The 13,063-nt window shown below is 35.0% G+C and overlaps 1 protein-coding gene across 1 annotated transcript in view; it reads left to right on the forward strand.

Moving 5' to 3' along the window:
* The first annotated feature begins 1,304 nt into the window (after positions 1 to 1,304).
* The window catches only part of LOC120626799 (scavenger receptor class B member 1-like), an 89,257-nt gene continuing 77,498 nt past the window's right edge, over positions 1,305 to 13,063 (forward strand). The window contains exon 1 of the mRNA XM_039894547.1: positions 1,305 to 1,457. The gene's annotated coding sequence lies outside the window, so the exon portion shown is untranslated. The remainder of the gene's footprint in view (positions 1,458 to 13,063) is intronic.

Below are 13,063 nucleotides of genomic sequence, written 5' to 3' on the forward strand. Positions count from 1 at the left end.
TCTACGGAAAACATCGTGAGGAAACCTGCATACCTTAAAGTTCTCCATAATGTTTCCAAAGGTATGTGATATCAGTGGTAAGGATATGCACAGGGTATACAGATGATAGAAACTGAATAAAATCTCCAGTACGAGTTATAAATACTCAAGGGTAGGCTTTCTGAAACCCTTACAATGCCTAATGAGTGAAGTAACTTGAACATATATCGTAATTATTGTGTATTATTTGTATTTTTCTTTTTTTTTATTATATAATTATATATGTATTTATGCTTATGTATATTTATTTTATATCTATGTGTATGTATGTCTATTTATTTTTGAATATATATGTATATATAATTGCACTATCCCGCACTCTTGCAGCTTTTCCTTCTGCCAGAGGTTGCCTGTAAGAGATTGCTTGCAGCAGTAAGGCCGCCTTTGCATGCCTACAATTCTTGTTCTTTTTTTTGCTAATTCTATGTTTTATGTTTATTTCGATGTTTGTGTGCAATAAAGTATTTCTTCTTCTTCTTCTATCCTTACGTTTTTTAAAACTCTTACTAGGGATTTTCTTAATTTTATATCATCTGCATATCCTCTGCATACCCTCTATGCACGCCACTGTGTGGTGTGGAGTGGAGGCCGTAGTCCACCACTGGACCAGAGTGGTGGACGGCCTTACCCCCTTCTCATTGTGGGAGGAGAACCTTACCTAGGAGAACCTCCTGTAGTGGGCCGGTAATGGGCCATGAAGTGATGATGTAATTTTAATATAATACTGCTTAAAGCGATCGGAATAAGCCCCATGTTTGGTATAGTATATTCGTAGATTAAGTTTAATTGATATTACTTAAACATCAGTTACAGCGAAAAAAAATTAATATAATTTAAAATAAATATGAATTTGATTAAAAATAATAAAGATAAAAGTCCTAATATATAAAAAGAAATTTTGAAAATAGTGTCTTTAATAATATGACAGTGGGGAGAAATTGGTTAAAACAAATCTATTTCATACCATCACCTTATAAAATGCTCAAAATTATATGTATATATAAACATACATAAAAACACGCAAATACAAACATAAGGGTGAAACAGCAAAGCTCACTTTTTTATGTGTGAATCGATTAATTAATTTTTTTAAACACAGTGTTAAAAGACTGTTAAAAAACCTACCCACCTAATCACATAAACCTTTTAACTAACCGCATTCTTCATAGAGATTTATTACACTACACGCGAACTACGTCAATGAAGCCACAATGTGTTGGACTCGAAATGTTTGACAAATTTTAACACTTTATATACGATAACTGTGTCACGATACAGCAGTGCTTTGCGGGCTCGCAATATGTATGCAGCCTTTCGCTTGTACAAGTAGGTGCCGGTCGTTCGACTTAACAATATTAACTGTGGATTTAGTGTTTAGTGGGTTTATTGTTTATTGAAGATCGCAGATTAGTTTTAATGTAAGTTTGCATTTTTTTTTTCTTTAACCGGTGGTGGTGCTCATGGACCATCTATAAAAAAAACTTGATTTTTTTTTTTTTGTTATTATTTGGTGAATATCACAGTTCACTAATTAATTTTTTTTTTTTTTTTTTGCTTTAATCAATAGTTTTATTAGAAGTTATCATTCCTGGAATTAGTTTGATAAATTTAGTATTAACATATTAAGTGGATAAAATTATACTTACTTAGGTGACGAGTGCGTTTTCTGTGATAACGTAATAAAAATATCAGTTCATCAATGCAAGTTATTATAACTAATAATAATGAAAAAATATCATAACTTAGTTTTATTAATAATTATTAAAAGAATTTGTTTAACAGTTTTAAGTTGTTGCGTGTGTTTTCAATGAAGCGTTTATATTATTTGTACTCACATGTATTCACATGCATGAGTACCTGCTTTACTTTAAAAACTTAAACCTTTATTTAAATACGCATAAGAATGTCGCTATCCTTAAATAAACTGTTTCGTTTCTAAGGATGGCGCATTCGCTTATTAAAGCTTATTTCAATCTGTAAAGGAAAAAAAAGCCACATTCATACACTATTTTGAAGTGATGTAGATAAATGAAAAACACTCAGCTTAAAACTAATGAGTTACCAAATCCAATCGCCTGTTTTTGTTAATATTTAAACTTAAACATTATAATTAATATAAGTATATTTCAAAGTGTATACATGGTTTTAGTTTATCAACTGGTGGTAGTTTTTACTCGGTCATTGGTGGACATTTGTACGACTGGTACCTGTCTGGAATATTAATCGATTTTACGATTTTGTTTCATACGATTTAATTTTTTATAAAAAAAAATAAAAATATAAACAAACAAAAATAACCTACATATTTTTATGATTATTTAGTTCATGTGAAGATATCAAAAAAAATATTACTATTTAAAAAACTATATTTATTGTTACACTTATTTTGGAAATTGGGTAAATAATATAAATAGCTAATAAGTCGATATGTGCCAGATATTTCATTAAATTTATTAGCATTTTAACGAATGTGCTAATTAATGAATAGTTTCAAGTAGCGATTAAAGTTATATTTGATTCAAAGCCAGTGGATGAAATTGTGTTGGTGGGTTTACGAAATAAACAAGCGTACATTTTGATACGACTTATTGAATTATATTTAATTTTTATTTTGGTTTACTCCCCGGTGACGCTGTTACAAACCCTACAACGCCGGTGGTTACCAGCTTTTCTTATCTCCCTGTTCTGTCAATACAATTTAGTCTTTTATTGAGACTCAAACGATGCAAAGATACCTTTGGGTGTCTTAGTTGTTATCATGTGACGGCCGACTGCTTTCTGAGTCCAAGGCCTTGGGTTCGATTCCCACAACTGGATAATATTTGTGTGATGAACATGAATGTTTTTCAGTTTATCTATCTTAATATATATAAATCTCCTGTCACGATGTTTGTCCGCGATGGACTCCTAAACTACTTAACCGATTTAAAATTAAATTGGCTCACCGTGAGCGGTCTGGTCCAACTTAAGAGATAGGATAGCTTAGATCTTTAATTATAGTCACAATTTTATTTTATTGCAAATTATTTGTCTATAATTAATTGTCAGTCACATGTGATATATATATACTACTATACCCATTTAAAGCTTAGCGATACTGAATACTTTAAAAACAAAATCAAACGCAGACGAAGTCGCGGGCAACAGCTAGTATATTATAAGTATTTAAGTATATTATTCATCAGTTATCTTATTACCCATAACACAAGTTGCGCTTACTTTGGGGCTAGATGGCGATGTGTGTATTGTCGTAGTATATTTATTTATTTATTTATCATTATTGATATACGTTGTTGTGATTAGTGTTATAAGTGGTATAATAACCTCACATTGAAAGTAATAACATAAAAATAGAAATAGCGTGCGTTTTAAGCAAATCGCTTATATAATACAATTTATACACGCGTTTACAGGTTATTAATTTATATTCCATTTCTTTATTCTTACATTATTTTAAATTTTAGGCAAACACACTCATGAATAATTCATTATTTTATTGCATACAAAATAATTTAGTTTCAACATCTTCTTACTTCATATATTTTTTTTAATATACCCATTTATAAGATTTGAAACATTTAAATATTATTAAAAAAATATTATTTAATATATCTTAAATAATATTTTTGAACCGGCAAAATCTTGCCTGATTTTTTAATCAACGGGCTACCTACGGGTAATGCCTTCATCATTAGGTAGGTAGGTAATATCTCTTAAATCTGTTTTCAGTAAAAATTCTATTATAAACTGTTTCGAAGAAGAGACCGGGGAGACAGATGCAATTTTTAAAACGTGTTTATTACATAGCCTTCAAATAATAAAATACGCTTAATGTTAGGCAGTTATTTTAATATCACAAACAATATCTATTTTAATTTATTCGATTGTTTAGTTGTACAGATTACTTCCTCTACAACAAATAATGGCTAAAAGGTCATAAAAAACAACAATAAATAACTTGTTTATTTATCTGAACTATATATTCCTTGTCTCGGGTTTTGAAAATCTATCCCCCGACAGGAGTTAAATAAAATTGTGTCCATCTTCAGCACGGCTAGCATGGGCAGGAGAGAATTGTCCTCCCGGCGACAGGATAAAAATGTATCTTCTGCCACAGCTTTATCAACTCTCAGAGCACTGGCGCACAAATGGAAATAATATCCAAATAATATATGTGTATTAATAAACGGGGGTAAACTTCTCCTATTCCATGTTTCAGTGATTTAGCAGGTGGGCACGTAAATTATATCCCTTGTCAGGGGATATAATCGGGGGACATAATTTTTATGTCCCACCCGTGCTAGCCCTGCAGTGGATATAATCGGGGAAACTTTTTTTATCTCCGGCCCATGCTAGCCCTGCTGACAAGGGATCTAATTAACGTGTCCACCTGCTAAACCAAGGGAACATGCAGTAGGAGAAAAACCCCCGTTTATTATATGCGCCAGTACTCTGAAGATTGATAAAGCTGTGGCAGAAGGTAAATTTTACCCTTTCCCCGGGGAGATAATTGTCTCCTACCCATGCTAACCGTGTTGGGGATATAATCGGGGGATATAATTTTTGCCTCCTGTCTGTGAGGCTGTGCTGGCCTTGCAGAAGCACGGCCATAGAGAAATAGGAGAAATTTACCCTCTATTATTATCCGGTTTATTCCGGTCCTAACCACTTCAATTATTATATTGAAATGAAATGAAATTGTATTCGCTGAATATGAGCTTACATAGGGTCTTTTTATAATAACACTAGCTGTTGCCCGCGACTTCGTCTGCATTTGATTATTTTTTTTGATGCGGCATTAAATTTGTTGTAGATCTAAAAAAAAATAAAGTATTCAGTATCCCTAAACCTTAAAACACATATTATAATTTCTATAGTACAAAAATATTTTTTTAAATGGGTGATAATTTGTTGGAGTTATGGTGTAAAATCGTCAAACACTCATCCCCTCTCCCAAAGGAACCGAGCTTAATGTCGGGATAAAAAGTATCCTATATTACTTCTAACACTTCCAAGAATATGTGTACAAAGTTTCATGAGGATCGGTTAAGTAGTTTTTGCGCGAAAGCATAACAAAAAAACTTACATTCACATTTCTAATATTAGTAGGGATAGGGATTCCTCCATATTCTACTATTAAGCATGCGAAATGTAAAGTGCACAACAAGAACAATCATTACAAATGTCTGCAAAATCTTGTTGAGCAAGCATTGGAAAGTTAACAATTAAATTATACAGGTAATATCAATGTTATCATAATAATGTCAAAATAATATATAAGTCAAGATACTCGGATATTGTATAGAAACATTATGTACACAGCCAATGCACCAGGTTTTTCTTAAAAAAACGCGTAGGTTGATTTTTTAGACCCACATCTAATGTATTGTAATAAAACAATGCAAAGTATAATGAATTGAGCCAGAACGGGTTAACTTTTAATAATCTTATTAAGATGACGGATGAAATTAAGTTAAGGAAATTCAGAATGAAATTACTTATTGAGGAAGTAAAATGAATGAAATGCCTGTGTCGTTTTTACTACTTGAGATACCTGTCTTTCCGGTTTTAAATCAATTTCTTAAATAGTTACTGGCATCCCATTGGGCAGGACCTTTGTTAATGCAATGATATCGAGCCTTTACCGTAAAATTAGCGTAAGTCTTTATGGTAATACCACAGGGCATGCATGGAGCACGCCCAGCAACATGACGCCCTGTGTCCATAAATTAGAGGCGTTGGTGTTAAGCCACATGTGGCTGTAACTACACCGGCAATCACACTCTTCAAATCGGAACAGAGTATTGCTACAGTGCTACTAAGCGGCAGAAATAAGCATGGCGATAGTACTGCCTCGGACGAGCTCTGTCACAAAGAGCTCCTAAAAAAACTAAAGTAAAAGGTCTAAAGAATATTTAAATTAAGTTTCATACGCTAAGTTTTGGATTCTTCGGTTACGCTGAACAGCGGTGGCATCTTTATGTGGTTGATATCCCATCAACACGCACGAAACGTTTTTTATCCACGTTTCTGATACGTGCCGCTGAGATGTGGAACGCCCTCCCGGTAACTGTGTCTCCTGCCACGTATAATTTAAGTACCTTCAAGGCTAGAGTGAATAGGTTTTTTCTAGGCAAGCGTGCTCCAACCTAGACCTCATCATTGCTTTCTAACGGGCATGATTGTCGTCAAACGCTGGCCTATCGTTAATAAAAAAAAAAAAAAAAACGCTAATTCGGCGGTAAAGGCTCGATAGAGTAATGTTACTTAAAGAACGACCGTTGTTAAATTGTTTTTTATTCTCTATTTTTATTTATATATACAAACATATAACATGTTAAGGACTTTCTTATCTAATTGCTTGCGCTGTTTTAAGGTGGAGGACCCGGGTTCGATTCCCGGCCCTTGAAATTTGGAAATTTATAGTTTCTGAATTTGCTCTGGTCTCGTGGGAGGCTTCGGCCGTTACCACCTAATTGACAAAGACGTGCCGCTAAGCGATTTAGCGTTTTAGTACGAAACTGATAAGGAGTAACTATGGATTTGATACAACTGGCATACCCACACCCTAAGGTAAGCCCGCTACAATCTTAAACAGCATCATCATTGGAAACCAAGTAATATAGCTTATCATAATACAATATACAATAACAAATACAGTATACAGTCCTGCCTTGGCTATTCTAAATTAACAATTCCAAAATCTTTCATGAACTTATAATGTTTAACAGCTGGCAGACCTTTGGTTAGCAAGTCAGCAGGCATGTCAGCTGTCGACAAATATCTAGCTTCAATTATATCATTTCTTAAAACTTCTCTGATGAAATGATATAATTGAAGCTAGATATTTGTCGACAGCTGACATGCCTGCAGCTGTTAAACATTATAAGTTCATGAAAGATTTTGGAATTGTCAATTTAGAATAGCCAAGGCAGGACTGTATACTGTATTTGTTATTGTATATTGAGTTTAAAAGTTTTTTTTGTGTAGCTTTACCTCTCCACTGTATGTAATACTTTGAAAGTGTTGTTATTTTGATAAAGTGGGGGTGTTAGAATATTATCAAATATAATGTTAATTAATACAAGTAGCGCCATCTATGGACATCGAGGTGAAAGTTTGTCTATGTATGAATGACTTGCATCAGTCTATAGGAAACCAACAACCAACGACTTTTATTAATAATGATAATAAATAAATAATTTTAGACCACCTATTTGTTCTCGCTCTTGTTGTCCTAATCCTAAGGTTGCCTGGCAGAGATCGCTTCTAAGCGATATGGCCGCCTTTTGTTTTCTACTCCAGTTTATGTGTTTCTCTCTATTCGTCCTTTATTTTCCTAACTGTGTAGTGGTGTACAAATAAAGAGTTTAAATAAAATAAATAAGATTGCAGACAAAGGCAAGCTTGCAGAGGAAAAAAATACATTTCCTAGTTAATATCTTAACAAAATTCAAAATTCAAAATTCAAAATTCATTTATTTCAAGTAGGCCTAATATAAGCACTTTTGAAACGTCAAGTCTGTCTGTTTGTAGTGATTCTACCACCGGTTCGGAAGGCAGATTCTACCGAGAAGAAGCCGGCAAGAAACTCAGCAGTTGCTCTTTTCCAACATCAACAATTTACATTTTGCATTTTAACATTCATTTTTCTATCTTGTGAGAGCTGAAAGCGGAGCCGGATGCTTCCAAGCAACCTTTTCATTAAAAAATTCATCAATTGTATAGTAACCTCGCTGTAATAAATGTGTTTTAACAAATTCTTTAAACTTGTGCATTGGCAGGTCCAAAATCACCTTAGGAATCATATTATAAAAGCGTATACTCAATCCCACAAATGATCCCTGTACCTTACGCAGACGATATGCAGATGACACTAATTTATGACCATTTCTTGTAAGTCGACTGTTTATGTCCACTTAAAAACTAACTTAGAATCAAATAGCGATGAACAAGGGGCAGCTAGGATACTATTCCAAATTCCCATATCATAAATATTAATTTTAAAGTCATGTTAATTATTGGCCATTAATTCCCCTTGCAGTATATTTAATATACAAATATTACAAACACTCTCCCTTATACAATCAAATGTAGGACACCTTCAACATGTTGACATGATGAATTCGTGACAAGTCGTGATCGAATTGACGCCATTGATTTAATATGTTAGCGACAAGATGAACGCTGTATCTTTAAATTGGTTTTGAATTCACGATAAAAAAATATTTGATTGCTTATTTGCCCTATTGTAAAACTAGATGTTGCCCGCGACTTCGTCCGCGTTTGGTTTCAATAAATAATCGGGTATAGTGTTTAAAAAAATTAAGTATATCTCTAAAAATAACTGTTTTGTTAAGGTGTTAATTTTTAAAACTCGCGATATCTTCTAAATGAAATGTCCGATTGGAATGAATTAAAAAGTATTTTATTGCTATGTAAACATAGCCTTGATGATAAATCTATTTATTTTAATAAGTATACATACTGCAATACTAAATTATTATCGCTGACTGGATTCCCACGCACTTTTATAATTACTTGCGATCTTATAGAATTTCAAAACTTAACAGTTTATTTTGTCATTAAACTATAATCTTTCTTTCTCTCTCTCTGGTCGTTCATTCATCACTGAAGATCGTGGTCCTGGTACATTTCACATTTTATGGTGAACGTTTAGAACATTAGAGGTAAAATAATTACTGTCAGCTGCTAAATGGTATAAAGTGACAAACCTTTTGTCCCAAAAACCATTCTAAACTCCAGTGGTTTTCTATGCTTTAATATTAGTCGCGTACACGGTTTCGGTATGTTCTTTATTCTGTGGATAATTTTACGCTAAATATTTATAAAATATATATATTTTTTAAATCCATACTTGGATGTTACAAGGTTATGCCAACTGTTTATTTTTGTTGTGTATGACCAACTGACAGACATCAAGATCACATTATTTCAGCGGCCTGATTTGCTAAGTTCTAAGGAGTTGTACAAGTTATATAATACACCAATAATCTATTGGTAACAGATATATAAGATGTAAGACGGACGTTAAGTAATCACAATACTTAAAATCATTAGTAAATGCTACATATTATCATGTAGAAGTTAGATTTTCTTTTAAGACAGAAGTCTTGCCTGGTCTTCTAGACAGTGGTGTGTATGCAGATGATATAAAATGAGTTATATTAATCCAGTACAAGTTAAAAAACTTAACGGTAGGCTTCTTAATCTTACAATGCCTATCCTTAAGTATTTTATATATAGCACTGGAGATTTTTATCATTTTATATAATTTGCACACCCTATGCGTACCCTCTATGCGTACCCTCTATGCACGCCACTGCTTCTAGGGTACCGGGTTCAATCAGAGGTAGGGGCAATGTGGGAGTTTATAATTTCTGAATTATATTATGAGTCAAGGGCTAACTTGTATAGTGGAATAATAAAAAATGTGTGTGTACTCATGTACACGCGTCAGAAATTATACCTTTTGGCGTAACAAGATAAAAATCTTTTCTAAAATTTCACTAACAATAGGTAGAAGTTATTTAATACATTATCTAGTTATCTCATTATGTGACCACCAAGTTTCACTGAACATTAAAATTGAGATTATTGTACAATTGAATCAAATCAAATCACCGGAATTAGCCCGCAGACTTTGACAATTGAAAGTGTACACTGTCAAACCTTATAGCTAACTTCAGGGTGCCGTTTTTTTTGTGACGGAGTGCGCGCGCATCGTAAAATGTGAGCTGGCGGACGATGTATTCCCCTCTCACTCGGTTTCGCAACTACCTTCATCCTGTTAAAATTGTGTAACCGCGCATTTTTCGTTACATCGTATAATTTCACTATCATGATTTTTTTCCTAACGCCGCTAAAGAAGTATAACTTTTTTTTTTAAATATATATATATATATATATATATACATGTATGTATTTGCAATCAGTCGCGAGAGTATAATCAGATGTGCTGGGTGAGTTATTGGCAGCCACAGACGAGGGAGCCATCGCTCAACCGTCCGTCAATTGTCGAGCACGTCAGCTCGTTTGAGGCGTTTCATACGTGGAGCTACTAATAGTGAGCCAGCAATACGGTTGGGGTGTTCGGCTAGGCGTTTTTTGTGTTTTTTGCAGAACCTGCCGATTTCAAGTATAACTTAAAAAAAAAGATCTGAGGTCTGGTTAGCTTTTAGTCAACCATTCCGTTACGATAGCGGGTAGAAACCGATAGGGGTATGGTTGTACTACTAGGTAACCATCCGCTACGGACTTAGACGGCATCAAATTAACTATCTCAGTTGACATCAAATTTAGCCACTCTGGAAAGATGGACGTTGGGGTAAACGCAGCTTAGGTCGGCCACCAACGAGGTGGACAGTTGACATCAGGCGAGTCGCTGGGAGCCGCTGGAGGCAAGCGGCCCAGGAACGTGTATTGTGAAACTCCTTACAAAAGACCTATGTCCAGCAGTGGACGTCGATTGGTTGAGATGATGATGATGATGTGGAAAGATACCATCAGATATCTCGCAAATCTTATATCTTTAAACGAGCAATTCTTGTTTATACTCGTATATATAATTGGAATCTCGGAATCGGCTCCAACGATTTTCATGAAATTTAGTATACAGGGGGTTTCGGGGGCGATACATCGATCTAGCTAGGATTCATTTTTAGAAAATTACATTTTATTCGTGTTTTCCGGTAATAACCGATTTGGTGCAGAGGAAGTTGCACGGGTCAGCTAGTTATTATTACATATTGTGTGATTGCACCGGCCAACAGATATGATATGAACATGGATTTTGGATTTTAGGTTTAAGCTGGAGGTTACGGGATCGATTCCCGGCAGGGGACTTTATAATTTCTTACTTTCTGTGGTCTGGTAGCCTTCGGCCGTGGCTAGTTACCACACTGACAAAGACTTGTCGCTAAACGGTTTAGCGTTCCGGTTAAATGTCCCGTAGAAATCAATTAGGGGTGTGAGTTAACTATAACTGGCATACTCAGTAACAGGTTAACCCGCAGTGGCGTGCACTTCATACATGCGCAAAAGTACTGCCTTTTTTTAAATGTTTATAGACGAGCGCTTGACTGGTATATCGACCACGTAGGGATGCAGATCCTTACGGTGCCTCGCGGTTCGATGGTAAAAAGGCGAGGGGGGAACTAGATCAAATAGTTCTTGAGCACACTTTCCGAAATACTATAGAACACCGAAAGGTAGGCAACCTTTTGACGATGTTCCAAACTCTGAAGAACTCTACCCTACTTTTGATATGTAACTCGTATAGTAGAAGGATTTTTGCCATTTGATGTAATTTTCCTGCTGCATACTCTGGTAAATAACTCAGCCACGCCACTGTTAGCCCGCCTACCGTCTCAGCCGCATCATCACTTTCCACCCGGTAAGTCTGCCGTCAAGGGCTAACTGGTAATAGAATAAACAAAACTTATAATTTTAAAGAACCCAGATATATTGATGTTATTTGATAGTCACGACCTTTGTTGATGTAACATCATCGGAATCATGGTAACACAGTGTTATGAAAGTTGTTGAACCTTGTACAAAGGACAGGTTAAGTACACGCTTAAAAATAGTATGTGGACCGATACCGATTCAAAATGATTACATATATTTTTGGGCCTAGCTTAAGAAATGCTACTTTCAGAGAGATAAGAGAGTTTTTTTTATATATCCTCATCATCATCATATCAACCCTTTACCGGCCCACTACAGAGCACGGGTCTTCTCCCACAATAAGAAAGGGTTAAGGCCGTAGTCCACCACGCTGGCCCAGTGCGGATTGGTGGACTTCACACACCTTAGTAAGCAGGAGTGAAAAGAAAAATTGGAAACTATGGTTTAAATACTGAACTTATATAGGACTCTCAGACATGCAGGTTTCCTCACGATGTGCAAGTGATATTTTAATTACTTAAAACGCACATAAATTAATAAATAAATACACTACGACAATACACACAGCGCCATCTAGTCTAAAAGTACGCGTAGCTTGTCTTATGGGTACTGAGATGACTGATGAATAATTTTTATGAATAATACTTATAAAATACAGATAAACACCCAGACACTGGAAAACATTCATGTTCATCACACAAACATTTTTCAGTTGTGGGAAGCGAACCCACGGCCTTGGACTGAAAGCAGGGTTGCTGCCCACTGCGCCAATCGGCCGTCTAAACACATAACTTAGACAAGTCAGAGGTGCCTGTTAGGATTCGAACTCGGCCCCCCGAAAATGAAGTCGAGCCCCTACCCAATGCACTTTCACTTCTTTTTTTATTCATACTAATATCATAAATGCGTAGTGTTTTTTTACCAACAAGCTCACTCTCGCATTTATTTGTTTGTTTGTCCTTACTTACGCCCTAAACTAATCATCCAATCGACTTGATTTTTAGCATACAGTTAGTTGAAAGGAGAGTAACCTAAGCTAACACTTTCTGTTGGTTTTACCCGCAAATAGAACTGCCCACGAACATGGTAACTCTAGACCAACGAGGTTGTTACAACCTTTAACAGTGCGAAAAGCACGATAAACTGCAAATAATATATTACCTGCTATTTACTTAAATAGTTTATGTAGGTTATATTGGTCAAGTGTACAGAATATATGATGTGGTTTTGTTATTGAAGTGAAACTTCTTTATCGGGGTTGGAAAAAAATTTAGTGTAACATTTTTCAGTTACGCGTCACATTTTTTCGTTACGCGCCGTCATTTTCTTGTCCCAACCACGGTTGATTCGAGTTTATTTTTATTTCACGACAAGTTATTTAATTATTTAAACTCTATTTGAACACCACTAAACAGTTAGGAAAATAAAGGACGAATAGAGAGAAACACAAAAACTGGAGGAGAATACAAAAGGCCCAGTTAGCCCTTGACTGCAATCTCACCTAGGGGAGTATAGCAGTTATATTAAACCCGTATCCCATATAAATAAATAATAATAAATATACTACGACAATACACACACTGCCATCTAGCCC

The sequence above is a fragment of the Pararge aegeria genome, chromosome 10 (genome assembly GCF_905163445.1).
Source record: "Pararge aegeria chromosome 10, ilParAegt1.1, whole genome shotgun sequence".
NCBI lineage: Eukaryota > Metazoa > Arthropoda > Insecta > Lepidoptera > Nymphalidae > Pararge > Pararge aegeria.